This window comes from Neofelis nebulosa, chromosome 10, assembly GCF_028018385.1.
Source record: "Neofelis nebulosa isolate mNeoNeb1 chromosome 10, mNeoNeb1.pri, whole genome shotgun sequence".
Classification (NCBI taxonomy): Eukaryota; Metazoa; Chordata; class Mammalia; order Carnivora; family Felidae; genus Neofelis; species Neofelis nebulosa.
The window spans coordinates 72,024,775-72,052,286 of NC_080791.1; the positions used below are offsets into that span (position 1 = coordinate 72,024,775).

A 27,512-nucleotide genomic window follows, 5' to 3' on the forward strand; every position below is an offset into this window, starting at 1 on the left:
CCAAAGTGACTTAGAGGGAAGTAGCAGACCAGACACCAAAGGGCAGATGAACCAAACTCCTCTGTCCATGCACCCTGGGTACTCCTCCCACCCCAGTGCCTCTTACCACCCCACAGCTACGCAGGATCTGCCAGGGAAGCACCTGGTCCAGTTCTATCCCAGCTGTAGGCACTGAGGGTCCTGTTCCACCCTGATGGAATGAATATGCTTTCATCCCTATACTCCAAAGCCTTGCTGTCAAATTCTGATTCCTCAGTGCAATTGGCATCAATAGGCTGGATGTCAGTCCCTCCTAAGTAACAAATGTGCTTCTTGCTAGGGTTTTCTGAATCCCCAAGCTCCTACCTCAGACAGGAGAGTGCTGGAGCTGGAGCTCCACGAAGCTTGTACACGGGAGTGCTGAGTTCATGGGGTCTGCCTAAGTCGGCTTGGAATAAGATACTCTTTCTGAACTGCTCTAGTGGGGAATCATGTAGGGAGCCTGTGAGTGCCCGTCTGTCATTCTCTAGCTGGAACTCGCCAGCAAAACATTAAACCTCAGGGAACAACAAGAATCAGGCCCAGGCCCAAAGGGGCAGATTCTAACACACAAATTATATCTGTCAGTTAGTCTTGATGGAAAGCAATGGAAATACATTCTGGCTATTATAATCAAATTAAAAGTGTAAAAGGCTAGACTGGTAGATTTCAGATTTGAAATCCTCCTGCTAAAAAATACCTAGAAATGCTAGAAAGAAATGATAAAATGCATATGAGCTTAGAAGAGCTTTAAGTAAGAGAAATCCAAGGGGGTTAAAATAAAGGAGAAATTACACCCCTGTGAGCTGACCCTGTGAACTTGATAAGTAGGGGGGCAGATGAAAAGGGGTTTGGGAGTGTCAGTCTCATTGACCTAAAGGCTTGGATTTTTATGTCTACATGAGAACAAAAGGCCAAGCCTAAGGCCTGCACAAGTTGATGCTTGAGTGAAAGCATAAAGCCAGGACTCTCTGGGTAAAAGAACGTACTTAAAAATCCACTCAACCCATTCTCTGTGTACAGGTTTGCTTGTCTATCTTGGTTGAGAAAAAATAAAATCTTCTCTAAGATTTTGGGAGAAAAAATAAAATCTTCTCTAAGAATATGTAACCATAAGGACATGCTTCACACAGGTTTGGAGTTCAAATTTCTATTATCCATATTGTTTGGTGACCCTGCCCTCCCAACACGAGAAGTTAACAAAAAAAAAAAAAAATGAAATTCCAAACAAGGGATACTTTGGGGAACCTGGCAGCAGCAAGGCTGGAAAACTTGGGAGGACTGAACCTTCAACCCAAGTGGTATAGGAGTCATACAGTCATACTAACCCCACTAAAGATGTGCACATAATTCGATATTATGGAGTATTTGAGTGTAGAGAGTTGCCTTGTTAGTTATATCAAGAATTTCCACACTCTCTTGCTTAGCTCTTAAAAGTTACCAAATTCCCTGGCAGCTGGGGTAGCCATATGACTAAATTCTGGATAATATCTTATAAGCAGAAGTGGTGTATGGGAGCTTTCAGTAAATTTCCTCAAAGGGCAGCTGATGAGTGCCCTTTGCTGCTTCTTTTTTTGCCCACCCTGCTGTTTGGGTCATGGATGTGACAGCTATTGTTCCATGGGTCATGGATGTGACAGCTATTGTTCCACCTGGAACCATGAGGAAAACTGTGGAGTCACCTTAGCAACACAGACTGCTTACATCACATCAGGACATTTATATGAGAAGAAAAGAAACTTCTATTTTATTTATTTCTGTAATTCACAGTAAAAGCAAATCCTAACTAATGAAATGAGGGGGAAATCTACCAAGAGTTAGGTTAGTGGGTAAAATAAAAAGCAGGGCTGATGCCAAAAAAACAAAAACAAAACAAAACAAAAAGTAGATAATATAAATGTTGAAAAATGATTACAAATTAATTGTCTCAAAGAACAAATAATAGTAATAGAAATTTAAAAAATGAAGTCATTGAAACAAACAACCCCCCCCCACCCGCCCGCGGCAATGAATGAGTTAAAGAATGCATTACCTGGAAAGGAAGACAGAATTGGTGACCTCAAAGGTACATCTGAGAAAATTACTCAGAATGTAGCAGAAAGAAGAAAGAAAGAAAGAAAGAAAGAAAGAAAGAAAGAAAGAAAGAAAGAAAGAAAGATGAAAGATGTGAAGATAAAAATGAAACTATCCAACACATGTCTATTAGGAGTCCCCAAAAGAGACAATATAGAGAATGGGGGAGATGCAGTATTTGAAAAGCTAATGGCAGAGAACATTCTATACTTAATAAAGGCCACAAATTGTAAGATTTGAGATTCACAATTAGTCATAAGAAAGAGATTAGATACATAGATGGTAGATAGGTGGGTAGATAGATAGTAGATAGATAACCACAAAGAAATACATTACAATGAAACTTTGGAACTCCAAAGGAAAGATCTCACAAGCAATGAGAGAAATGAATAGATTAACTAACAGAAGACTTCTCAACAGAAACAAAAGACAACACACTATAGTGGAATAATATCTTCAAAGTGCTGAGGGAAAATAACGGTCAAGCTAGAATTCTATGTCAGGCTAAATATCATTTTTCAATCATAATATTGAGGACAAAGACATTTCTGGAGACACGAAAACTATGAGAATTACCACTAATAGATTTTCATTCAAAAAATTACTCAACGCTATATTTGAAGAACATTGAAAGAGTGGATGGTGACCAAGTTGCAAAACTGAATGATGAGCAATGAACTTGGAAACCACGTGAATAAATCTAAATAAACATCAAATTATGATGAATTAATAATATGACTAACTTGAAGGTAGAAGAAAGTAGAACTAAAATACAGGACAAAAAGCATATGAAATGGGAAAAGTACGATTGGTGCTAAGGCAAGCATGTTAAAAAAATTTAAGGGTAATGACTACAAGAAAAGATACAGAATGAAAAGTTTCCAAACCCATGATGGGGCAAGAGGATAAAGAAAACATGGTCAATCCATTAAAAGACAGGGATTGGAAAACAAGCAGAAAATCAGAGGAAATAAAAAGAGTAAAATGAGAAAATAGAAATAGAACAGAAATAGAATTATATATATGTATAATTCTATTTAAATACACACACACACACACACACACACACACACACACACACACACACACCAAATATAAGCATACTAAATCTGTAACCTAAAAGATAGAGAGTGTTAGGTTGGATTTAAGATAAAAGTTTACTGGGAAATTAAACTGGTTCTAATAGAGTTAGTTTGATAAGATCCTTCTTCTCTAAACATGTTGGCAATATTAGGGCTTTCAGAGGGCAAATACATAATTTTCTCTCCCCTCTCCCATCCAAGTTTAGGACCAATTGAGAGCCAGGCATTAGAAATCATATATATATGGAAATCAAAGTATCACATTTATTACCAATAACAGCTCCACTGTATTCTTAGGTGGGCGACAACACAGCCTTGCTCGTGCAGAATCCCAGAAGTTAGATTGATTTGCCTATCCAGTGATGGATAGTATTAGACAGCCTCAAGCCTTACCCCTAAGGGACAGGGTCACCTCTTGTAAAAGTTATGACATGAGGACAGAGAGAACTGTCTGCAAGAGATAGATACAAAAGAGAGGGTGGATGGGACTGAGCTAGTCATGCTCAGCTTCAGGCTCCAAAGTCACCAGTCTTGGGAATAGGGGGTGGGACAAAAGTGTGGGAAATCAAATAGCTATATCCTTCCTGGGTTAGCAGATTATAGCGAATGCATTGCAAAGCAGAACACTGCTTCTTGGGAAAGCTAAAGCCACACTTGGTGACCCTGACGTGACAGTGACAGCCTTGAGAGGAAGATTTTCAGGTGGCAGAATCCACATGTTCAGGAGAAGAAAGTGACATTGTCCAGACTTCAGATCCCAGTAAGGGACAGCAGTGCTCTTGGGATAGCTGCCAACGTATGTAGTTTTCAGTGAGAGTATTTCTTTTCTCTTTCTTTATCATGGGCCAAAAAATGACAAAGGAACAGCTATTATATTTAAAAACTTAACAGCAGCTTTTAAAGGTGGCTCATTGTACTGTCACAAAAGATCGCTTAAGTTGTTATGAGCAATAGAGATGCCTGCCCCTGGTTCCCCAACCATGGTGCAGTTGATTTAAATCTATGGGAACAAGTGGGAAACTTTTTTAAAAGAAAACATGAAAAAGGAGAGAAGGTTCCTGCTCCCATCTTAGTGACCTGGAATTTAGTTCCTACGGCATTATGCCCATTACATGTATCTCCAGAGAAGGAACAAATTAAGAAAGAAAGCCTAACACCCACCTCTCCTATGGCACCTCCTATAATGGAGGATGACTCCCTTCCACCGCCTCTTCCTGTACCTATTCCTCCCAATCCCTTAAAGCCAATACCTGTAGCAGAGGGACATAAACCTTCGTTTACGCAGCAATGTTTACAAGAGGGATACGCTGCTGGGGAGTTTCATGCATTCCCTGTCATTACCACTGCTGGACACCAACCTAGGCATCAATCCCTCCCGTTTACTGTCTTTAAGGAATTGAAAGGAAGTATTCCTGAGAATGGTATCCAAAGCTGCTTTACTAAGGGGATAACGGAAGCAATAGGAAGTGGATATGAAATGACACTTTGGGATTGGAAGGCATTAACAAAAACCATACTTCCCCCCACTCAGCATGCTGTGTGGACTTTAGAATATCAAGGGGGTTGTACCACACAAGCAATTCGTAATTGAGATTTGGGTATTCCGATAGGAACAGAAATGCTACAGGGTGTTATAGTCATTATGGTTGGCCATTATACCCCAGCTCAAGCTCAAGCCCAGGCCGATCATGGGTTATTCCAACAATGTTCTCCTATTGCATCTGCTGCCTCGCCCCGAGTCCCGGACACAAAGACAAAACCAGGTTCCATAGCCACTATACGGCAGGGAGCCACTGAGCCTTATGTTGGTTTCATGAATAGGTTGCAACAGAGTTTTCTCCAGGTAAATAGATAATGAAGAAGCTGCTCAAGTTTTACCGCAGCAACTGGCCTACGAAACGGTAACACGGACTGTCAGGCGACCTCCTCTGGCATATGTACTCAAGCCAGAGGTATTGCTGAATTCATTAGGGCATGCCAAAATGTGGGGACTGAAACACATTAGCGCACATGTTCTTGTGGCTATTATGAAGCCGTCTCCAGCCTCTCATGCCTGCTTTAACTGGGAAAACCAGGGCACACGCAAAAGGACTGTCACCAACAAACAAGGGGACAAACCAATAAGTTACCCAATAAGGATTGTTGAAAAGGAAAACATTGGGCAAATCAATGCCAATCTAAATTTGATACGGAATGACAACCCCTTTTGGGAAATGAGGAAAGGGGCGTCAGCTCCCACGCCCCCAATCCCAAGTGGAACAAAACCATACAGAACCCTATTCCTCAGGTTTTCTTAAATCAGGTCAAGGACGGGTTACAGACTTGCAAGAAGCCACCACAGGAAGTGCAGGATTGAACTTACACCCTGCCTCAGAATTAATTTTAAAGGAAAAAGATCATGTCTGTATATGGCCCCTTACCCACAGTGGGGATTATTCTAAGATCTTGCACAACAGAAAAAAAAAAAAGGGAGTTTTGGTACTACCTGAAATCTTGAGTATTCCTTTCTGCCGTCCTCGGCTCTGCTGGGCAAAGCTAGAAGCCGAACCCACACCAAAGGGCAGGCATTCTCCTTGAGTGGATCTTCAGCCACAGGGCAGCACGAGGCCTGGAGAGACTAAATTCTCACCCAAGAGTCTTACTACACAAAAGATAAAACTCAAGAATCCAAAGCAGCAGAGCCAGGCTATAAAACAAGTGACCACAGCTGTGCACCAGAAACAGAGCAGAAAGGTGAACCCCTAGTGGATAGGCCCCAAGGGCCTGTTGGGCTGTGACCAGTTCCAGGCTGAAAGTGCTCAATACAAGATGAGTCCTTTGCTGGGGTGAGGCTGTGAAACTCTGAAAACTGGAAACGCTTCCCACTTCCTACCAAAGTCAGACACGTTAGAGGACAGTCAGAGCTTCCCAAATAAGGAGGCTGCTGGCTTAGTGATTCACTCAATAAACCCACTGTCCCCCCCTGGGGTAGGTATTGCCACATGACAGCACACCTGATTCTTAGCTGGGGATTTGGTGCCCAGTAAAAGTGACCATGAGAACCGGTCTGCAGGGAGAAGGAAGCATTAAGAAAGAGAAGGAAAAAAAGCCTAAAATAAAACCTCCCCTGAAAATGATCCTATTGACCAGAAGTATAAAACACATTTTAAAAATCCAAAGCTAATAAAGAAGCTAACAACATTAAAAATCAGAACATGTATTCTCTCCACATAAAATTGATTTTATTAAATCAGTCTGCCAAAGATATTAAAGTAGGAGTATTTAAAATTCTCAAAGAGAACAACTAAGAAATAAATTCCATGAAATAAGAGCAAGAAATAGTGAACCCCCCCGCAAAAAAAAATCAGGAAATGAATGTGAAGTATGTATGAAAAGGAACCAACTCACATTCTTAGAAGTGAACAATGTAGTCATTGAAATAAAATACTAAATAAAATAAACTGAATCAGACACAGCTGAAATGAAAATTAACAAAGTAGAAGTTAAGAACAAAGAATTCAATCACACCTCAGCAGGAAGGGTAAAAAAATTGTTTTGTTTTGTTTTTTTAATTTATAAAAAGGACTATTAACAGACCCAGAGGATGGATTCAGAGGCTCCAACATACATCTAATTGGAGTTTTTGATAATAGAATAAATGAAAGATAAGTAGCACTTGATAAACTAAAAGGATTGAAGACAGATGTGAGGACTTTTGGCTGACAATAGAGGACTAGATGTATTCATTGAGCTTTTATCCCTACTGAAATCCCTCAGTAAAATGACAGTAAAGGGATTTTAAAAGCCATACAGTTAACAAAGAAAAAAAGAACAAGAGAGAAGGCAATAACAACACAACTGTGGAAGCTACAAATCGAAAGCTGACTCCATAAACTTGAGAAAGCTGAATCCTCAACAGCGGTGAGAAAAGTGAAGAGACAACCCAATTCATATCCCAGAATTCTCCAAAGGCTCAGAGACCCACTGCCGCTAAGAACTTCTGAACACTGGAGGAAGATGGGGTTACAACCAGTGGACTTGGATGAAAGTCTAGTAAACAATCAACTAGATCCCACCATCCTTCCCAGCCAGGCAACTGTTCCTGCCCACCCAGCTGATGATTGGAGTTCTGTTCTCTAAAGCAGTGGTCCTCACCCTAGAGTCCCAGCACCAGCAGCTTCAGCATCACCCGAGATATTGTTACACATGCAAATTATTGGGCCCCAGACTTCCTACAGCACAAACTTTAAATCTGTTTTTTGTTTTTGTTTTTGTTTTTCTAACAATCTCTCCAGGTAAGGTCTGAGAACCACTGCTCTAAAACAAAGGGTTTTTGAACTGCAGGGCATTAAGCATAATTGAGATGAATGTGCACACTAAAAATAAGGGGAGTTAGAAAAATTCACTTAATAAATGCTGACCCTCAGCATTATTTCCTCCTTGAGTCCTGAATGCTGGCAGATAAAGCACATATAGACTCCAGGAAAGAGACCAGCATCATCTCTGGGGCATCTGACAAACACAAAAAGCACAGACTGTGAGATGCTGATATGAAGAGTTCTGTAAGCTAAAGCCCACCCACATCGTCTACCTTGAATTTCACTGTTGACAAGTCTCTACTCAGCTTTGAAGTCTCCCATCCTGAAATACAATCAGACAACTGAGGACGATCAGAAATCCAGGTATTTAATGAAATGTTCCAACATCAGATGATAAAAGAAAAAAATGGGGAAACATGGAGAAAATAGAGACTAGGAAAAGGCAAACTTTTAAGAATACCTATCATTTACAGCTTTTGAAAATTATTGTTGTGGCCATGCATAGGAAGATGGAAACAAAATATTCAAGGAGCAAAAAGGAGATCTTGGAAATTAAAAAAATTAATATTTATTTATTTTTGAGAGAGAGAGAGAGAGAGAGAGAGACAGTGTGAGCAGGTGAGGGGCAGAGAGAGAGGGAGACACAGACTCTGAAGCAGGCTTCAGGCTCTGAGCTGTCAGCACAGAGTCCGACATGGGGCTTGAACTCATGACCCGCAAGATCATGACCTGAGCCGAAGTCAGATGCTTAACCGACTGAGCCACCCAGGTGCCCCAAGAGATCCTGGAAATAAAAAACATGTTAACAAAGATGAAAAACACAACAGAAAAATTTAAAAGATCTCCAAGAAAGTGGACAAAGCTAAGAGAGGAAAGACCAAAAAGTAAAATATAACATAAAAATATAATTCCTAAAGATCTTATAACCAAATAACAGGAAATTTCTAGGAAAGCTGAGGCAATGAGGTAAATACAACCATCAAAAATATATTTCAAGAAAATGTCCCAGGACTAAAAGCATGAGTTTCTGATTAAAATTATTCATCAGAACAATGGATTAAAAAAAAATTAAAAAACAACCTATACCAAGGCACAACATTGTGAAATTTCCAAAGAATAAGGACCACGACAAAATTCCATAAGTTTCCAGGGGTGTGGTGGGGGCAGAAACAAAACAGGTCATACAGTTTCAGGAATCAGAGAAGCTATAGACCAATGTCAATCTGGGAGATGGAAGACAATGGAACCATGCCTTTAAAACTCTGAAGGAAATTAATTTCCAATCTCGAATTTTATTCCCAAACTATAAATAGATCCAATAAATAAAGTGTGAAGGTAAAATAAAAACATTTTTAGATCAACACACACACACACACACACACACACACACACACACACACACACACAAATTGCCTTCCATTCTACTCTCTCCGGAAGCCACTAGAGGAGGCACTCCAACAAAATGAGGGAATAATCAGAATAAGACGATGATGTAGGGCACAGTTCACAAGAGGGCCAGACCAGGCCAGAGGTGAGGACAGCCCCACAGATGCTGGGGAGGCAGATGCCAGGAGGACTGCTGTGCACAAGGCAGACCGAACGAGGTCAGGAGGCTCCTGAGGAGAAAATGATGACAAACTTTACGTAAATGGAAGTCTTGCGGGGAGAGGTAGACATTTGGCGAAGAGTTTGGAATTTAATTACTGATTCGTACATGCCATCCCAGGCCATGAAAAATATGACAAATATTTGTTCTAGGAAAAACCAAATGTTGTGAAGGAAAGGAAAAACGATCAGGTGGCTAAATGCATCACCTGTGAAGATCATCACATGGAATAATAATATAAACACTGGATTTTTATCTCTCAAAACCATACTATTGCTGTATTATAATGAGGATGTGGGGAATGGGAAGACTGTGAAGTGGGTTCGGGAGAGCAAAGACAGATAAATTCCGTCTTCCATGATGGAAAGTCCTTAGATGGTGTCTATAACGAACACTCAAAAAGTAGCACTATGAGTAAGGGAGTAAATAACAAAATTCTCAGCTTCTTGGGGACAAGTGGTTGCCTCTGAGAAGGGGGTAATGAAGATGATGACAGAGTGCTTCAGTTTGGTATAATTGACTTTATAAAGCTAATTCTCCCAAATGTTGTCCATAATTAACTTTCATTAAAAAATTAAAAAGAAAAAAAAGAATTTTAAGGGGGAAAAATAGTATAGATAAAGGCCTGAGATGTGGGTTTTGACTCTATCTAAAGTATAATCTTGGGGGGCAATGTGTACCAAGAAAGTGTGTTCATTTTTTTTTTGTACTTTATTTTAGTCAATATATTTTTAGGGAGGAAAAAAAAAGGCTGTTTTTCAGGTGACGTGAAATGTTCCAAGGACATGTTGGTCTTTTCACTGCCCTGGGAAGACAAAAGCAGAGGAGAGAAACAGGAGCCATTTCTTTTGGTTGCTCGGAGACCTTGCGGGGGTAACGTGAGAACACGAGGGCATTTGAGACACGCCTGACAATGTCGAAACAGCAAGCGGCCTCATCTTCCATTCTATATTTTGAAATAGGAAAGAAAACAGATGAAATAGCTTTTTCATTATTTTCCACATCCCGAAAGGAAATTCACTTCAATTTTAATAACATTTCTATTTCTTATTTATCATCATGCAAACCTTATAAAACTTGCAAACCCCAAATTTGGAGAGATAGGGTGGCAGGATGAAAATGTTTCTGCCATCAGTCCTTTTTTTTTTTTTATTGAACTAAAAATAAAATCTATGTTACTTTTGAAGGAGAAAACAGATGGATAATAGCTAATTCAACGAATGGCTGTCAAGTCTCGGGAACCTGGCTCAGGGCTACGCAGCCAGAAGCAACACCCAAGGTCACGGCATAGAACTGGTCAAGTGCAGACATCGGTCCTGCTCACCTCGCCCTGACCTTGCATCTCACGCTGACGACACAACCAGCCCTGGACAGTGTCCACCACTGCTCCCACTCAGCCACGAATGATGCTCTCATCCTCGGCCGCCAGCCACGAAAGACTCTTCCTCTTCATCTCTCCTTGCATCGCTGACTCCTGATTTGAAACCCAGGTGGTGTTTCTGCACGTGGGGCTTATAACCATCCCTAGTTACAGGGAGAGCGAAGAGTGAGTATCTGGAATTTCCAACTACCCACCAAGATTCCTAACATGGAAGAGAGAGTTGGTGATGTCAGGCTGATGGCAAAGACATAGTAATAGCAATGATGGCAGTCATAATTTGGGCCCCATAAGGTGCATTCAGCCTAACTGGGTTAGAACCCTTGGCCCTTCCTTTTCTTAGCAATTCAGCCAAGCAGATTCTTCCTTAAAGGCCTTTGTTCCTGCTGGTCCCTCTCCCTGGGATTCGCTTCCCTCCAACATGGGATTCTTTGTTACTGGTGGGGGAGTCTGCATTGTGTGAATGGAGGTCTTGGTTCTCGGATCCCCCAAGAAAGATTTACCTGAGGAAACTGGCTTGAATCAAAATAGCCAGAAGGAAAGTACCAAGCACAAAGCAGTTAATTAAGGACATACACTCTCCAGGTGGGAGAACCAGCAGGCCCAGAGGTGGCAACAGCCCTGAGGCTACAGGGGTCTTCATTTTATGTGAGTGGGGTCTTGTGTAATAGATGAGGTGGCTTCTAATAGAGGCTCCTTCCAATCATTTGGGGGACTCCTCCCACAGGTTGGGAAGTGGAATTTTTGACCTTACAAGGTTTGTGTGTGTGTGTGGGGGAGCCATCATGGCAGCTTTCCCCCACAGTGGGGGGGGGGTGCTAACCTCTATGCAAATGAATTATAATGAATCTAATTGTTACCCTGGGGCAGAGGTGGAAGAGGCGAGCACAGGTTCTGCACCTGCAGCTCTTGGTTTGTTAGGCACAGGGGTCTTGGAAGCCACAAAGTCAGGATGTTGTGCCCTCAGGTTTCTAATGTGTCACCTATTTATCATGGTCCCTGCCTCCAGCTCCTGTCTGTCTACTCCATCATCTTCACCCATCTTATCATCTCAAAAAGGCAAGCTGTTCAAAGCCATATCCTCCTTGGCATTTCATAACCCCCTTCCATGATTTATGTCTCTCCCTGGAGCTTATCATGGTGAGATAAACTATATGGTTTACCTGTTGATCTTTTCCCTTGCTGCTTCTTCCCTACTCCCCACTATCCCACTTGGATGTAAGCTCCATGAGAGCTGGGGTTTTGTCTGTATTGATTACTGCCGTATTCCCCCCAAACCCAGAGGACTGTTTGGCACTTAGTAGACATTCTATAAATATCTCGTGACTGAATTAGGTTCAACACCCAAGTCGTTTAAGCCTCAGCTCATCATCTGTAAAATGGGGCTGATAATAGAAACTACATAATAGGACTGTGTGAAAAATTAGGTAAGATTGTATTTGTGCCAGGAGAGGGTGAGTGTCCCTGTACCAGGCCACCTTGCATTCCTTGCTTTCATGTCCACCCTCACTCACCAGGTCAGTTAGACTGAAGCCCCTACCACTTTAGGAAAGGTGTCATGGTAGGACCTGAGAAGAGAGACATTACATTCTTGGCCATTGAGGTCAATGCTCTCTGTTTAGAAGCAAGACAGGAAATACTTAGAATATGTGATCAACTGGAACCAGTTTTTCCTGTCTCTCCACCACCCACCCCCATAAAATCTCCAAAAGTGGAAGGAGGGAGAGAGCATCTGAGAGAAAGCAGTGGGACTCTCAGAGGAGCTGCTCTTACACTCTACACCAGCCTCCCTGGCCCTGGGGGGCAGCTTCCAGAAAGAAAGAGGGATCAGAATACTCTTCCAGAGACAGAGGCCCTGGGTGCCCATGAGTCTCCAGTGGCCCAGCATAGTGCTGGAAAACAGCTGGGCTTTCCTGTACCCCATAAAATGGTTTCAGAATTATGAGAGAAAGATGCCAGAGAATGGCAGAGACCAGGCAGCCAGTGACCAGCTGGGACAGAGTGGTGTCTGCACGCCTGAGGCAAGGATACCAGCGACCAAACACCAGGAGATACATCTGGGCAGCCACCATCCTTGGAAAAAAAATGACCTTGGGCCAGAAGCCTCAGCCTTTTCTCCACCCACACTCATGCTGAGACACTACTCAACTCTAGGATGTAGATGCCACACTGAGGGAAAGGAGGAAAAAGGAAAACATTCTGAATTCACTGAACTCAATGCAACTTGGAAAATACTAAAGTCACCTTGAGCCCCAGTGATGAGTAGAAGTGGGTGTCTGCCATCACTCAGAATGGGGGCTTGAAAAAAAACTTTTATAAATGAGTAAGTAATTAATAAAAATAAAGTTATAAAGAAATACAGAGGATGATGTTTATTTGATGAGTGTGTGGCCTATAAAAATTATCTCTACTAAAATATGTAAAGAACATATTACAGCATCTGGCACTTAGTAAGCGACTAAATAAATGGAAGCTACAATCATCACCATTACGACCTGTCAGACCCCAGGCCACTCACTTTGCATGGGTCAGCTCTAATTCCCACAGCAATCCTGCAAGGGAGATATTATATTATTTCTATTTTGTATTTATTTATTTATTTATTTATTTTTTAATTAACATTTATTTATTTTTTGAGAGTCAGAGAGAGACAGAGCACGAGCAGGGTTGGTGCAGAGAGAGGGAGACACAGAATCCGAAGCAGGCTCCAGGCTCTGAGCTGTCAGCACAGAGCGCGACGCGGGGCTCGAACCCACGAACCGTGAGATCATGACCCAAGCCGAAGTCAGTCACTTAACCGACTGAGCCACCCAAGCGCCCCTTCTATTTTGTATTTAATAGAAACAGGATTTGAAAAGATTCGAATAATTGGCCAAAGTCTCTTGCTTAGGGAAGGTCAAAGGTGGGGTTTGACGCTGGGTTGCCTGACTGACGCATCCAAGGCTCTCGCGCTGCCTCACAGGGGGTGGGGGTCCTTCTCGGTGAGGTAGGTGAGTGCTCTGTCCACAGGGCTGGATGGGGCTGTCAGGGACCGGTGGGCTGCTGTCGGTCACCGCAGTGATCCCATGCAGCCAGTGGAAGTTGAAATCCATGTCGGCCTCTCCAGAGTTTCCCAGATAGACAGGCATTGCTTTGTGATATAGACCGAATCCAGGGGCCAGTGGGCTTTCAAGTGAGACACTGGTTGATAACCCTCAAGGGGCTTCTGATCACTCAGCCCCAAGACCCTCAAGTCAGAAAAGTATGCATGAGAAGGGCAAAGTCTTCCATCCCAAAGCCTAAAAAAATGAGTTGGGGAAGGAAATCCTTTCCCATCACAGCTGGGGCGACATCTCGATGACAGTCTAACTCCAACTGATATGATGGGTTGACCCCACTTTGTGAGAGCAAGAGGGACCCAAAGAAGGGGTCAGCATCCAAGGCAGGAGCCACAGAACCTAAAGGCCCACCAAGGGATGCCAGCAAGTCACGTGGGTCTTCACTCAGAGCTGTGAGGGGACCAGTGGGGGAGTCGGGGTGGTTTCTGTATCCATACCCACGCACACTTGGATTTTCCTGAGTGCAGGTGAGCCAGAGAAACAAGGGATGTGCAATTGTGCACGGACTTCAGAGTAACTTTGCTTTCTCTGCCCACAAGTCACACGTACGCGCACACACACATACACACACACACAGGCCCTGGACCCAGTCTTGTTCTTGTGCCGGCTGCCTTTTCTGAAATAAAAACGGTCCTTCACGTCTAAGTCCTTCACTTCCTTCCACTTGTTGGAGTTGCTATTTAAAAGATTGATTTGTATAATGCTCCATGTTATCACCTGGGTTCTCCACTCCATCCCCAACACTTACCTCACCTTTTCTTCCAGGCTTTATGGGCTCTTGCTGTTTCTGGTGTTGTCTCAGTGACTGGCAGAATACAGACTCATGTCGCAGGTGGATGTGCCCTGCTCTGGTCAAAAGGTAGGTCTCCCAGGACAGTGGTATCTGGGAATGTCCTCAGCTGTCATCTCAGACCAGAAAGGACCCAACGCAACCCAGACTAAGGGTTCCAGGGCTGAAAACCCAGCTGTCCTCCACCAAGTAGAACTCCCCCTAGGGCATAAGGAGATGAGGATTTGGGAAACATGGAGGAGTTGCTATTTTTCATAAGGACCGATGACCAAAGCCACAAAAGTGGGTACTAGAGTTGAGCCCAGTTAAAAAGGCCTGATGAAGTCCCACCCCTTTCCCATCTTCTAAGATCTCTATGTCCATGCATAATGAAGGGGTGGGGGCGGGTTCCTTGAATGGAAACTTTCTGGACAGAAGCCCAGGATGGTAGGAGCAGACTCCTCAGCACTCGGAAACTTTAAGAGATTAAGCCAAAGACTGGCCAAAGACATGCGCTAAACCACACTCAGTGAGGGGGGGGGTCTTTGTGCCCAAGACGCAGGCAGGCTGCAGTGTGTCTGTTCGAAAAGGAGGGAAGGGTCTTTGGGGATGGGGAGGGGAAGGCCAAACCCACTTCAAAGTGCACTCCCAAAAGTCTTATGCTCCCTCTGATGGTGGCTTCTACGGTGATGTCTCTATCCTCATAAAAGCTCACCATTCTGGCAGAGAAAGAAATCGCCCAAAGACATAGCATCACTTAGGTCTCAAAGAGCTCCAAGATGACCACTAGCCATTACTGAGCTCTCAAAACACGCCAGGCCCTGTTCTAAGTGTGATTTGACTCTCAAGCTGTGGTATTCTTACTACACCCTCTGAGGTAGGTATCCTTTACTCTGTCCATTTTATAGGTGAGGAAACCAAAGCACAGAAAGCCTAACACACACTACTCAGCCCAAGGTCACACAGTAGGAAGTGACCAAGCTGGGATTTGAGCCCGGGGAGCCTGACGCCCGCCCTGAGAGCTAAGCCACCTCACCACACCGCCTGGCCTGTGCTCACGTCTCTCAGAGCCCTTCACCAAATGCACTGCCATGCTCTGGTTACTAGTTCATCTCCTCTGCTCTTGACCATGAGCTCCTTGAAGGCACATAACATATCTTAGTGTTCTCTATTCATTTTTAAATCCTAACAAAAAAATATGGTTCCAGTAGGTCCTCAGTAAATGCTGAGTTAAACGGTGGGTCTGAACAATTCTTACAAAGCTTGCACTATTGCAGGGGAGAAAGTGACTAAGAAAAAAAGTTTGTTGACCTTTTGCCATGTAAGCAGTACCATGCTGAGCACACTGCACTCACCCCCCACCTTCATTCCCTAGAATTCTCGGAGGGGTAAACACTATCACTAGGCTGGTTTCACGAAAAAGAAACGGAGGCACAGGGAATGTAAGTGGCAGGCACAAGGCCCCACAACTAGGATTTTCATTCAGGCGTTTGACTGATTGCCCTAGCACTTAATGATGACCCAATATAGTGCATCCAGGCTAGAATGGGCCACGGGGAAAGAAGACAATGAGGCATCTAAGGGCCATGGTGGAAGAAGAAAGAATAATGAGGGGTCTGAGGAGGAGGGTAGCCTTTCAAGCAGGGGATCAAGGAAGTCTTCCTGGAGGAGGTGGCACCTGAGCTAGATCTGGAAGGATGGGTAGGATCTGAACAATCAGAGACAGGCAGGGCAGGGCAGGGCACTCCATGCAGAGGAAACTGTATGCGCAGAAACAGGGGCAGGGCACTATGGCATGTGCAATAAAGAACCAGATGACTTTCACTTGGCTTCAGTTCAGGATGAGTGACCAGGAGCGCCTGGAGCCACACTGCAGAGAGTTTTGAAAGACAGGCCTGCGTGCTTGGATTGAGTTGCTAGACAACAGGGAGCCATGGGATGCTTTTGAGCAGGGGGTGATATGTTAGGGCTGTGCCTAGGATGACTTCACAGTCATAAAGAGTAGGGTTTAAAGCAGGAGGGGTATCGGCAGGGTAAAGAACAATTAGGATTACTAAAGAAATGGGGTCAGAGTCTTAGCCAGGCATGGAGAGGGGAGAGTGGAAGCAATACATAATTTGAAGCCAGAACCAATTACTTAGCTACTGGTAAGGTGTGAGGGCCGAGAGGGAGAGAGTTAAGAGAGATGTTAAGGTTTTCCTCTGGGCTCGGAGGATGACAGCTCCCTTAGCAGAGAGCACGCACGAGGGAGCGCAGACCGTGTCAGGGCTGGTGGGTGACTGAAGCTAATGAGCCGATCCCCTCACACTGGGAGCATTTTCTAAAGGGTCAAATCTAAATTCCAGGCCATCCGCCCCCTACGCCAGAAGAGCTTTCATTGGTAAGTCGGGGCTCCACTTCCATTTCTTAGACAAATTCTCTGTTTAGATTTGATTTATGCAGGGCAATGTATATCAGATATCAGTGTCAGGCATCAACAGCTGCCACACACACACACACACACACACACACACACACACTCACACACGCACGCCCACCGCCACTAATGACCAGCAGCTTAATGAAACCCCTTCCCCTGTGTGAGCCGCATTAGTGAGCTGATCCACTAATAGAAGACAAGCCGTACAAATCAAAAACTAAAAACTTCCAGATTTCATCCTGCTTTTCCTTATGTCACTTATTTTATGCCGCGTGAATTGGATATTAGTTTCCCAGTTTCACTGAGATGTCGGATCACTAGGGTAGCTTGAGCAGACTCAATTTCGCTTCGAGTAATAGAGTGAGATTATTCAAAATTATTTCCAGTGGGCTGAGCCTGCTTGTTCCTTCTGTTATGAGAATAGAAGTAAACAACTCGACACCCTCCTCGCAAGCTGACATCCTTGACACAGCGCCCCTATGCCTAGCTCCTTAATCGCGAGAGCATTTTGGTTTTAGCCACGCTCAATTAATTCATCCAGGAAAGGGTCCAGTCAGAAAGAGTTGATTTAAAGTGAGATAAACTGGGCATCTGCTTGGAAAACCAGATGATCCCAAATATGTCTTTCATCGTGAGAAAATGAAGAGCTCTCTCCATATTTAGAGCAGGAACTTCGCGGCTGCGTTTTTTTTTTTTTTTCTTTTTTTTTTTTTTCCTTGAGAGTTTCAGCAGTAGCAGTGACAGAAGCCACAAATGGGACGCCTCTCCTGGAATCGAGCGGGTCTGTGCTGCTGGGGATGGAGAGACCACCCACCTGCCCACAGCCCCTGCTGGCCTCTGGGTCCTGTGGGGCCCGCGAGGAGGGCTGTGGAGTCCAGTAGGGTCTTTATCCCCAGCTAGACACACAGCTGGTCCCTCTCGCAGTTGAACACAGAAGAGCTGAGCTAGCACTTGGAAAAGTGGGATGTCGACATTTTTTGCTCAAATTTGATAAGCAGCGGAAGATTAGCACCTTCCTCGAAGTCTCTGTTTGGAACAATGTTCCTTTCAAGGCATCCAAATTTGGCAGAAAATTCAGAGCCTGCAGACAGGCCTGAAGCTCGTGGGGAGAAGAGAGGGGTGGGAAGATCTGAGCTGGGGAAGGAAGAGATGCAGTGACAAGCCCCCAATCCACAGCTTTTAGGGCTCCAGGGGAGAAGGAAGCCCTACCACGTGGATTGTCTGCCCTAGCAGCCCTCCTTGGGCCTGGTTTCGGGGTGTCTGGGCTAAGCAGGGAGGCCAGACAGCAAAGCATCTGTCTGGTGGGCAGGGAGACCTGGGCTCTGGTGGCCTCGAATCACCCCGGGCACCCTGCTTCAATGTGCAGAAAGCATTACATGGCACAAACAAGCTGGGGAAATAGGGGACCAATCGGAGCATTGAAAACAGGCTTTTCTGGCCTCCCAGGGAAGGCTAGGGTTTCGGCTCTGCTCCCATCTCCTCACATTTTCCACTGATGTCACCCCAGGCAAATAATCGGTAGAGAGCAGACTTAAGTGGAAGCGGGGTGCAGGGGGCTGCTGTGTGAACAGAGCAGTGGGATGGAGAGAGAAGCAGGGCCCGGACCGGCCCCTGCCCTTACCCGAGGTGTGGCCTCCTCACTGTGAAGCAGGACCACAGGCCAGGCATTTGTTGCAGCATGAAACCTTCCTCTTGTTTCTTGATCAAAACCATGCTAGTGAAGTTACGCCTCCCTTCAGGAGCACAGGGATTTCTGCTTCAGGCCAGCCCTGACTTTGGCTCCCATTGTCCCAGGCAGGCAGGCAGCGTTGCATAGCAGGCAAGCATGGGGCTGATCAGGAAGGGGGTTCTGGCCTTGCTCCACTGCCCTCTGTGCCGGGAGGCACCCTCAGCCCTTCTCTGGGGCTTGGCTTGTAATAGGTACCTGGCCAGGGACTTTGGTCGCGTAATGGGCCGTTCAGTGAACGTGTTACCAAAACCCAGTTTGAAGGTCCCTGCAGATAAACTTCTTCAAACCAGCTGAAATTCAAGAAATATTAATTCAGTGTCTCCTACATGCCAGGCATTGGGCTAGGTACTTTCATATAAATCAGCGATATGCTTATTTAAAAAACATTTTATCAGGGCACCTGGGGGGCTCAGTCGGTTCAGTGTCCAACTCTGGATTTTGGCTCACAGTTCATGAGACCGAGCCCTGCATTGGGCTCTGTGCTGACAGTGCAGAACCTGCTTGGGATTCATTCTCTCTCCCTGCCCCTTGCAATCTCTTTTTCAAAACAAATAAGCTAAAAAAAAAAAAAAAAATTATTGGGTTATCTGTTCTGTGTGATCACTTTGTTAAGCACTGGAGATAAAGCAGTGAGCAAGATAGACACAGTCTCCCTCTTCTCAGAGCTCATGTTCTAGTTCCCTCATTTGTACCTGGCAAAACGGGGATATAGTATTATTAGCAGCATTTTAAAATTGAGGAGAGGGATAGAAGCTCAGAGAGGTGGAGTGCCTTGCCCAAGTTCACACAGCACTTAAGAGCATAGTCAGAAGCAGAAACTCAATCTTCTGGCTTTAAAACCGGATTTCTTTCCATTATATTACCCTGAATCCCTATGCACGGAATAGCAGGAGAGGGCAAAACAATCTCCCCCGCCTACCAGAAAGAAAAGGGAGAGCGGGAAACAGAGAGAGACAGAAGAGAGAAGAGAGTAAGCTTCTGTTCTGAAATTCTGACAACAAAATATTTTTGTAAATTCTGTCTCCGGCCATTACTCTCCAGGTGGCCAAAGCTCTGACCCGCCCAAATTCTATTCCTGTACTCCAAATATTTCTTATACCAACCAGGCAAGAAATGCTGAAGGGGCTGACCAAAAAAAATAAGGCTCTAATAATAATAATAATAGGCTTGCATTAAACCAAATAAAGTCATTCTGAAATGACTAAAGAGAAATAGCAGAGGAGAAATGCCCCTGGGCTCACGCTCTGTTTATGCATTGCACATTATACCTTTTCATCACAATTACCTAAAGTGGTACATTTGTACTTCCATAATGTATGGAATTCATTACATAGTTTTGCAATGAAATTATCACACTGTGCCTGGGACATCTGCACCCTGTCATACATCATTCTATTCATTTCTAGTTAATTTAATCCCAATATCTGCCCACATGATAAGACAGATGTTCAGCTACGCTGCAGCTTCAATGGTTTTCTGCCTTGAAGAAACTTGAAGCCGTTGAAAGAAATGACATCTTTCAGACAGAAAGCTTACAGTATTAAAAAGTTTGGGGCTTTTGCCACTTGACTATTATCAGCTTTATTATGTGTTGGTCTATCATAGTAACCTCTGCCGTGAGGATCCACATGTGAGATTAACAGGCACATAAGTCTAATGGGAGTATTTCTATGAGTGTTTCTATAGCCACTAGAAATGAATCCCCATCAAAACTGGTTTAGAAATATCTGCAGGTCACTCAAAAAGAAAGAAAATCGAGACATTTCACACTATTACATTAGTCACACTTGCTGCCTCGCAGGGAGAGGCAGAAGCCATTGTTGCCTGAGTCCCTACTGTTCTCTGCACCCGTCTGGATGTCTGGCTCACCTGACCTCCTCCACTCCACGCTGCGCCCCCGGGTGGTGGCCACTGTGGTGATTTCGCCACCAGAGTCTGCGACTTGTGTCCCTCCACGCTTTCTACTACTGCCCTGACTGTGTGTCCGTACCAGAAAGTGCACGGGCCTCTGAGACAGTTTTCCTTCAGTGTGAATTCTGGCTCCGCCCCTCACTGTCTGGGTAACTCAAGGAGAGTAACTCAGCCCTCCTGGAGCCTCAATTTCACCATCTGCACGAGGAAATAATGACAGTTATTTCACAGAGATGCACAGATTCGATAACATGCATAATGAATTGAGCACCATGCTTCATGCCATAATATTAATATTACTTTTAGCAATAAGAGTAATTTCATTTTCATTTTCATATATGAAAAATGTCCAGCATAGTTCCTCCCTCACAGTAGCCTCTAAAGATATAGCAGGCATTATATGATTACTAATAACATCATTGTTATTGTTACTGTTGTACAATAAATCCTATTATAAAGACAACAATTTTCACACTCCGAAGCCACAGGTGGGAACAATTTCTGATTTTTGCAGCTGTCAGCTCTTGTTTTTATTAGGTCACACAAGAACTGCAGTGGACCCTGGCATTCCATGCACATTAAAAGGGATTTGGGTAAGGGAATCACAGATGAACTAAAAACATACAGAGCCAGAACAGAAACTTCTAAATGCATCATTTGTACGACCTTTGAGTAGGCGGCACCCTGAGGACAGGAGGAATCATTACATGACAGAAAAAGGACCCAATTGCATTCCAATCAGTTTATTCAAGAAACATTTAATGAGCAGTGAGCCCCAACTAAGTGCCACAAGGTGTGCTGGGCTGTTAAGGGGGGCAGGGCTGGTAAAGATATGGATTCTGCGTGAATACGATATATATACACACACATACACATATACATACACACACACACAAATATTTCTAGACAGCTATCATTTTAACATAGAGATATATTTTAGCACAAAATAATGGATTAGCCCATGGGTCTAGATGGAGTCTTTCTTATTCGGGGATCTCCTGCTAGCTTAGCATATGCACACTGCTCACCAAGTTGCAGGCATGTTGCATAGTCATATAACTTAGTTTCGAGAGAATCTTGCAAATCCAACCTATTGAACTTGCTCAGTAGAAAATATTCAATGTCTTTTCTCCACCATCTAAGGATAGCTTAATATATAGCCTCTCTATTTTGTTCTTTTTTTCTATTCTGTTCCAAACTCATGCATTTATGGTACTTACCTACTGCATTGTACTTTGGACACACTTCCTAAATACACCTTCCAAATACATATGTGTACGCACAGTGTCTTTCTTATTTTTTTCCTTCCAGCTTGGTCATAGGCATAGCACGTGGCTTTTTTTATTATTTTTATTGCACGGCATTTCACGATCATCCTTCATTTCATTAAAGGATTGCTTAAAGTCTGGGTGTATACACTTATTTGCCAGCCTACCACCACTGAAAATTCCTTATACTTGAGTTGCTCTTTCTGGAATTCCTTTGGAAGGAATGGTGTGCCCCGCAGCTAACTCTTAGATGACCTGGAGTCAGGGAGAGGACAGGGAAGGTACACAGTCTCTGCTTTTTCTGATCTAATAAGAAGTTAGAAGTCAGGGGCTTCTGGATGGTCGAAGAAGAAATAATGACTCAAGGCCTGAGCCAAAACTGAGCAAATGTTGCAGTGCTTGCGAGCCCGAGCATAAGAGAACACGGAACAACACGGGGATGGGATTCACCCTCGGGCCGGCAATCTGTGACCCACAGGCCTTCCCATCAACAGCATCAATCAAAGGCCAGGATACAGAATGACTTGGTTCCCTGGCCAGAACCAGGAGTCCTGTTCCTAAGATGGCCTCCCCAAGTGCTAGAAAATATCAGAGGTTAAAGTGGCCTTGGGGACCAGCTGATCCACTGGTCTTTAAAAGAAGAGAAACAGGAGACTGAAAAGTATCTGTTTCACCAGCCCTGTGCTTGGCGCATAGTGGAAGTGTAGTGACAGTTCAATGAACCAGAGTGAGCTGAGGCCCAGAGAACTCGTGGGGCACACCAAATCAGTGACAGAGTCCTCCGTGGAACCCAGACTCCCCAGCTCAGATGTCCTTATATCTGGTTCTGGTCACCAGACAGATTCACCTTTCCAGAGCCATGAACCCAGAGGGTCTCATGGTCAGGAATGACATGCCAGAGGGCTAATCCCATGACTTCCATCGCTTACAGCACTGCCCACCTTCCTATGTCCCGCAACATTTGCCCCATCAGCAATCAAAGGTCAAATCCCTTTGCTCTCTGACCATTTTCACCATCTTTAACTTGAGGCGATTGGTCCACATCATTAGAATATACACAGGTCCTTCACAAATATTTAATGAAGGAACAAGTGAATGAATGAGTAACCACGTATTCCATTAGGTTTCAGCGTATGAGCTAACAACTATTACAAGTAAATTCCTAGAGTTCTGCTTTAAGAAGAAATCTCAGGCAGTCTCTGGGCTTTCTGGAAGGGAATGTTATAATTAATTAGTAAGGCTTGGCATGGGTTCAGGGCCCCATAGTGTGGCCCAGGTACTTGCTATTGCCCAAACAAGATAATTAGGTAGCAGGAGAGAGAGGAAGAAAAGGGTGCATTTTGGTTTTGTGGAAGGGGAAAGGGTGGGAAAGCAGAACCAAAGGTGGGATTAAAAGATAAAGTCACTATTTCCATTCCAAATTACTCTGATGTTGCTGACACCATGAGAGAAGACACGTTCTTGCCTTCCTAAGTAGTGTTTCCCTCCTATTCATACTTGGTTTCCATTTGAGGCCTAGCTAAGCGCTCCCCCCCAGACCCCTGTGATCTCTGCTTAGGGGGGCTCCTCCCTCCTCTCCTGGAGCAGGTCCACTGCGGGCCCACCTCCTAAGTGGAGGAATCTGATCAACCTGGCAGTGTATTTCCAAACTGCACCAGAGCCCTTTGTGGAGACTGGTTTTGATTGTAGGTGATACCTAGCCTAGGTTCTTAGGCCAAACAGATCTGCCATCAGCCATCGGTTTTGCAGATTATGCTTTGTCTGATGTAGGGCAAACTATTTACCTCCTTTGTGTAAAATGGAAATAATAATAATGCCACCACATCCTAGGACTGGACAAAATGGAACAGCCCCTGTAAAGGGATTAGCACACTTTGTACCTTTGTATGAAGCTATCTGCCCCTCCCCAGCTGCAGTTTGCTTTAGGCCAGCCACTTCTAGGCAGCACCAATATTGTTCCCAAAGAGCCACCATTGCTTAAATGGATGGAAAAAAGGGGGCCTTTCCTCTGTGGTTTGCTGCAAGGGTAGCTGCTTTTCCTAGATCCTGGAAGCCAGCTTAATATTGAGTTCCCTGGCTGGGGGCCTCCAGATAAGCCCTGAGCATATTGAGCTCCAGCTGTTGAGCGGAGGAACAGCTGGAAATGACACAATTGACACCTAAATGGAGGCGATGACCCTTGTACAACCGCCTCTCGATTGCCTGCACATAACTTTCTGCCTCAGCCTTGCTGATTTGTGAGTGGCTGCCCAGCCCCGTGCTGGCTTCTCAAGGTGGCCCAGGCTGGAGTGGTGCCTGCACGGTGGTAGTCATGGTGGTGCATGTGCACGCGTGTGTATACGTGTGGTTATCACCACCAGCCTCCCATGTAGCCTGGGGAGTGCACACCGATTTCTCTCATCTATGCCTCTGCTTCCCACTGTATCTGGAAACCTGAAGCAGTCCTTCAAATAGTCACCCACTGGGCAAAGCAAAACCATTCTTGGCTGCTTTTCAGCCCCAGGGCCTGCAACAGCAATCTTTCCTGGGCCATTCTCGAAGGCAGGCAGGATGGTGTGCTAGGAAAAGCACTGACTTCTGCTATCGCAAAGGCTGATTCCCAGCTCTGTCATGTCCAGCCATATGACCTTGGGTGAGTTATTTATTTTCTCTGTCCTTACATAAACCTTGCCCAAGGTCACATTTGGGATTACTGACCCTGGAGCCCTTCTGTCTGACCACTGGGCAATACTGCCTTCCTCGTTTCTGCATTAATCCAATCTGATTCCAGACAGGAGTGTGTACCTGTAGGCTTTGCCTAGATCCGTCCACCCCACAGGCTGCCACTCCCTTTAAAGCAAACTGGGGATGTCTTTGTAATCCCGGTAAAGATGGGAGCTTCTTTATACCCCTTCCAGTCTCTCTTTTCTTTATTAAAGACAAGGAAAATAAAATAAGAATTTTTGTATAACTATATCTGTTAGGGGCTATAGTTGCTAATAATCCCACCAAGTCATTCCTGGCTTACAGATGAGGTTTCTGAGGATCACAGAAGTAAAGTGACTTACCTGTGTTCACATAGGTGGTAAATAAAATGGCAACTTGCTTTGGAGACCAGCAAGGGTGGAAGGGTAGCCACTTAGCCAGATGGCAGGATCACGAGACACTGGTCTGGACCTCATCCCCCAATTCTTTGGCAGTGACCGGGGAGGAGGCCTGTGGGGATGACAGGAGACCCAAGGTGACCTCAGGGGGACGGCGAAGAACCACATGGCAGACAGCAGGAGAAGTGGGAAAGAATGGGTCTGAGTCCCCCCACAAGCCTGCAAAGGAGAAGGGGGAGTGGGGCAGGGGGATGGAGAGTGAGGGAAGCTGGAGTGAGGATATAGACTTCCCTGGTTATTTTTCATTATTATTGAGACCTATCATGTGACCCTTCCTTCTTAAGCTGGAGCAACTTAAAGAGAAAAATCTGTCACACATTTCCAGAAAGAGCATCCCTATCTTCTACATGCATTCAGAATATGTATGTATGTATATATATATATATATATATATATATATATATATACACACATATATATATATTTTTGAATTTAATTAGTTCATTTTGAGAGAGAGAGAGAGAGAGAGAGAGAGAGAGGGAGGGAGAAACATGATTGGGGGAGGGGCAGAGAGAGAGGGAGAGAGAGAGAATCCCAAGCAGGCTCCACACTGTCAGCTTGGAGCCCAACACAGGGCTCAAACTCACGAACTGTGAGATCGTGACCTGAGCTGAAGTCCAACGCTAAACGGACTGAGCCACCCAGGTGCCCTGAGAATATATTTTGAGTTCCTACTCAAGGCCAGGCATTGTTGGGGACTCAGGGAATACAATAGTACGCAAGCCCAATAAGGTCCCTGGCCCCATGGAACTTCTGTTCCTGTGAAAAGACATGTATGATAAACACATAGACTGGTGGTTATGACCCCGGGCTGGTACTGCCTTCCACGTGGGGACATCACGTGTTTGTGGGAGATATGGTGGACTGGGGGGCGGGGTGATTGTCGAGAAGACTTTCCCTCCACACCTCATCCCTGCTCTGGCATTCAGGTTGTACCAGGATTGTAAAATGCTAAGTGTCCTGAAATCAAGGATTCATTTCTGCAAAGTTGAAGATTTGCCCTGCTCAAAAGCCAACAGCACTCTGGTTGAGAACACAATGGATGAAAACACACAAAGAAATAAGGAGACTTTAGACAGTGAAAAATGCTACACAGGGAAGAAAACAGGGTAATGTGATGGAGGGCACAGTAGGATCCACTTTGCATTGGCTAATGTAGTCTGAATGGTGGCTCCAAAGAGATGTATCTATGTCCTAATACCCAGAATCTGTGAATATGGCTTTATTTGGGTAAAGGGTCTTTGTAGATGTGATAAATTAAGGATCTTGATATGAGATCATTCTGGATGATCCAGGGGAGCCTTAAATCTAATGATGTATGTCCCTCTAACAGAAAGGCAGAAGGAGGGTTGATCAGACAGAAGAGGACACACAGACACACAGAGGAGACAGTCATGTGAAGATCAGACTGATTGTCTAAAAGGCAAGGAACACAAGGGTTGCCACGGCCACCAGGAGTTAGGAGAGAAGCAGAGAACATACTCTCTCTCCCCTGGAACATCCACAGGGAGTGCCATCTCCAGAACTGTGAGAGAACACTCTTGTTACAGTAAATAAATCTGAAGATGTCACATTTATGCTGAGACTGCGAAGAGGGATGAGCCACACAAGAGACATAACACAAGCCAAAATCTGACTTCTGTAGGTAGGAGGAGAGACAAAGTCCAGGCCAAAAAGATCCATGCAAGGGGCAGAATGGAGTAGCTTAACCAGAGCCAGAGTAGAGTAGCCTGGATCCAACTCCTGGGGTTCAAGTCCTGGTTCTACTAATTAGTAGCCGTGTCGTGGCTGTGGGCAAGTTGTGATCTGAGCCTGTTTTCCTCACCTAAAAACGAGCTTAATAATAGTGTTCCTCCCGGGTTGAAAGGAACGAGTTAATAATCATTAACTCAATGCTTGGCACAGAGTGTGAGCTCTCAATAAATGGTAGTATAATCACTATTATTATTATTATTTCAATTTGAAGTCACAAATGGCCAGAATTCTCTTCTGCTGATCACAAAGGCTCAGGTGGGAAGGCTGAAACTGTGCATAAAGCTGCAGAAGAGCCACCTTATGTCAGCTGAGTCTTCAGGGTTGGGACTTCTCATTTCAAGTCAGTGGTCCTTGTGAGGGCGGGAGGAAAGCCACCAGCTCACAGCTCCCTGGAGGACAGTGCTGGGGGACAGCTTGGCTGGAGCTGTGCACAGCTGGCAGCTTTCTGCCTTTCAGAGGTCGGCTTACATGCCACCCAGCTCCCCCTTAAAAGGCACAAAGCCGCCTGATAAACAGAAGATTGTCAGGTCCTCTGATCCTGCACCTGAGGGCCGGAGGGAAGGGAGAGGCCCTCTGTGCTCCTTTCACAGGACGCGAGGAGCTGGCTTGGCAAGCGCAGTCCTGCACCACACCTGCCCCTCCTCGAACATTTGAGGGCTCCAGGAAAAAAAATCTCCTGGTGCAGATGAAGTTTCAAGAGGAAGGGCCACTTGCTAAGTTACCTCCCAGAGAGGACACTGATTCCTGGCCTGCAATTAGCAAGTCAATGAGCAGTGCTCCTCCCCACTCCCAACACCAGGCTGGACAAGGTCAAGTTGGGTCCCTGTGCATTCCAACCCCTGTGGATCGGTGGGGAGAAGAGGCCAGGATCAGGCTGAGGAAGGGAGGCCATAGGGATATGTTGAGGGCTGAGCAAAGGCTGAGCCAGGGACTTGATTAGCAGGCAGGTTCATTTAGCACAGGAG

General features: G+C 44.8%; 1 long non-coding RNA gene across 1 annotated transcript; it reads right to left on the reverse strand.

Moving 5' to 3' along the window:
- Positions 1-9,385: 9,385 nt before the first annotated feature.
- Positions 9,386-24,841, reverse strand: LOC131487538 (uncharacterized). The gene is made up of 3 exons (XR_009249812.1): positions 24,697-24,841; positions 10,402-10,601; positions 9,386-10,023 (listed from the first exon to the last, which is right to left on the reverse strand). It is a non-coding gene; the product is annotated as an uncharacterized LOC131487538 (long non-coding RNA).
- Positions 24,842-27,512: the final 2,671 nt, after the last annotated feature.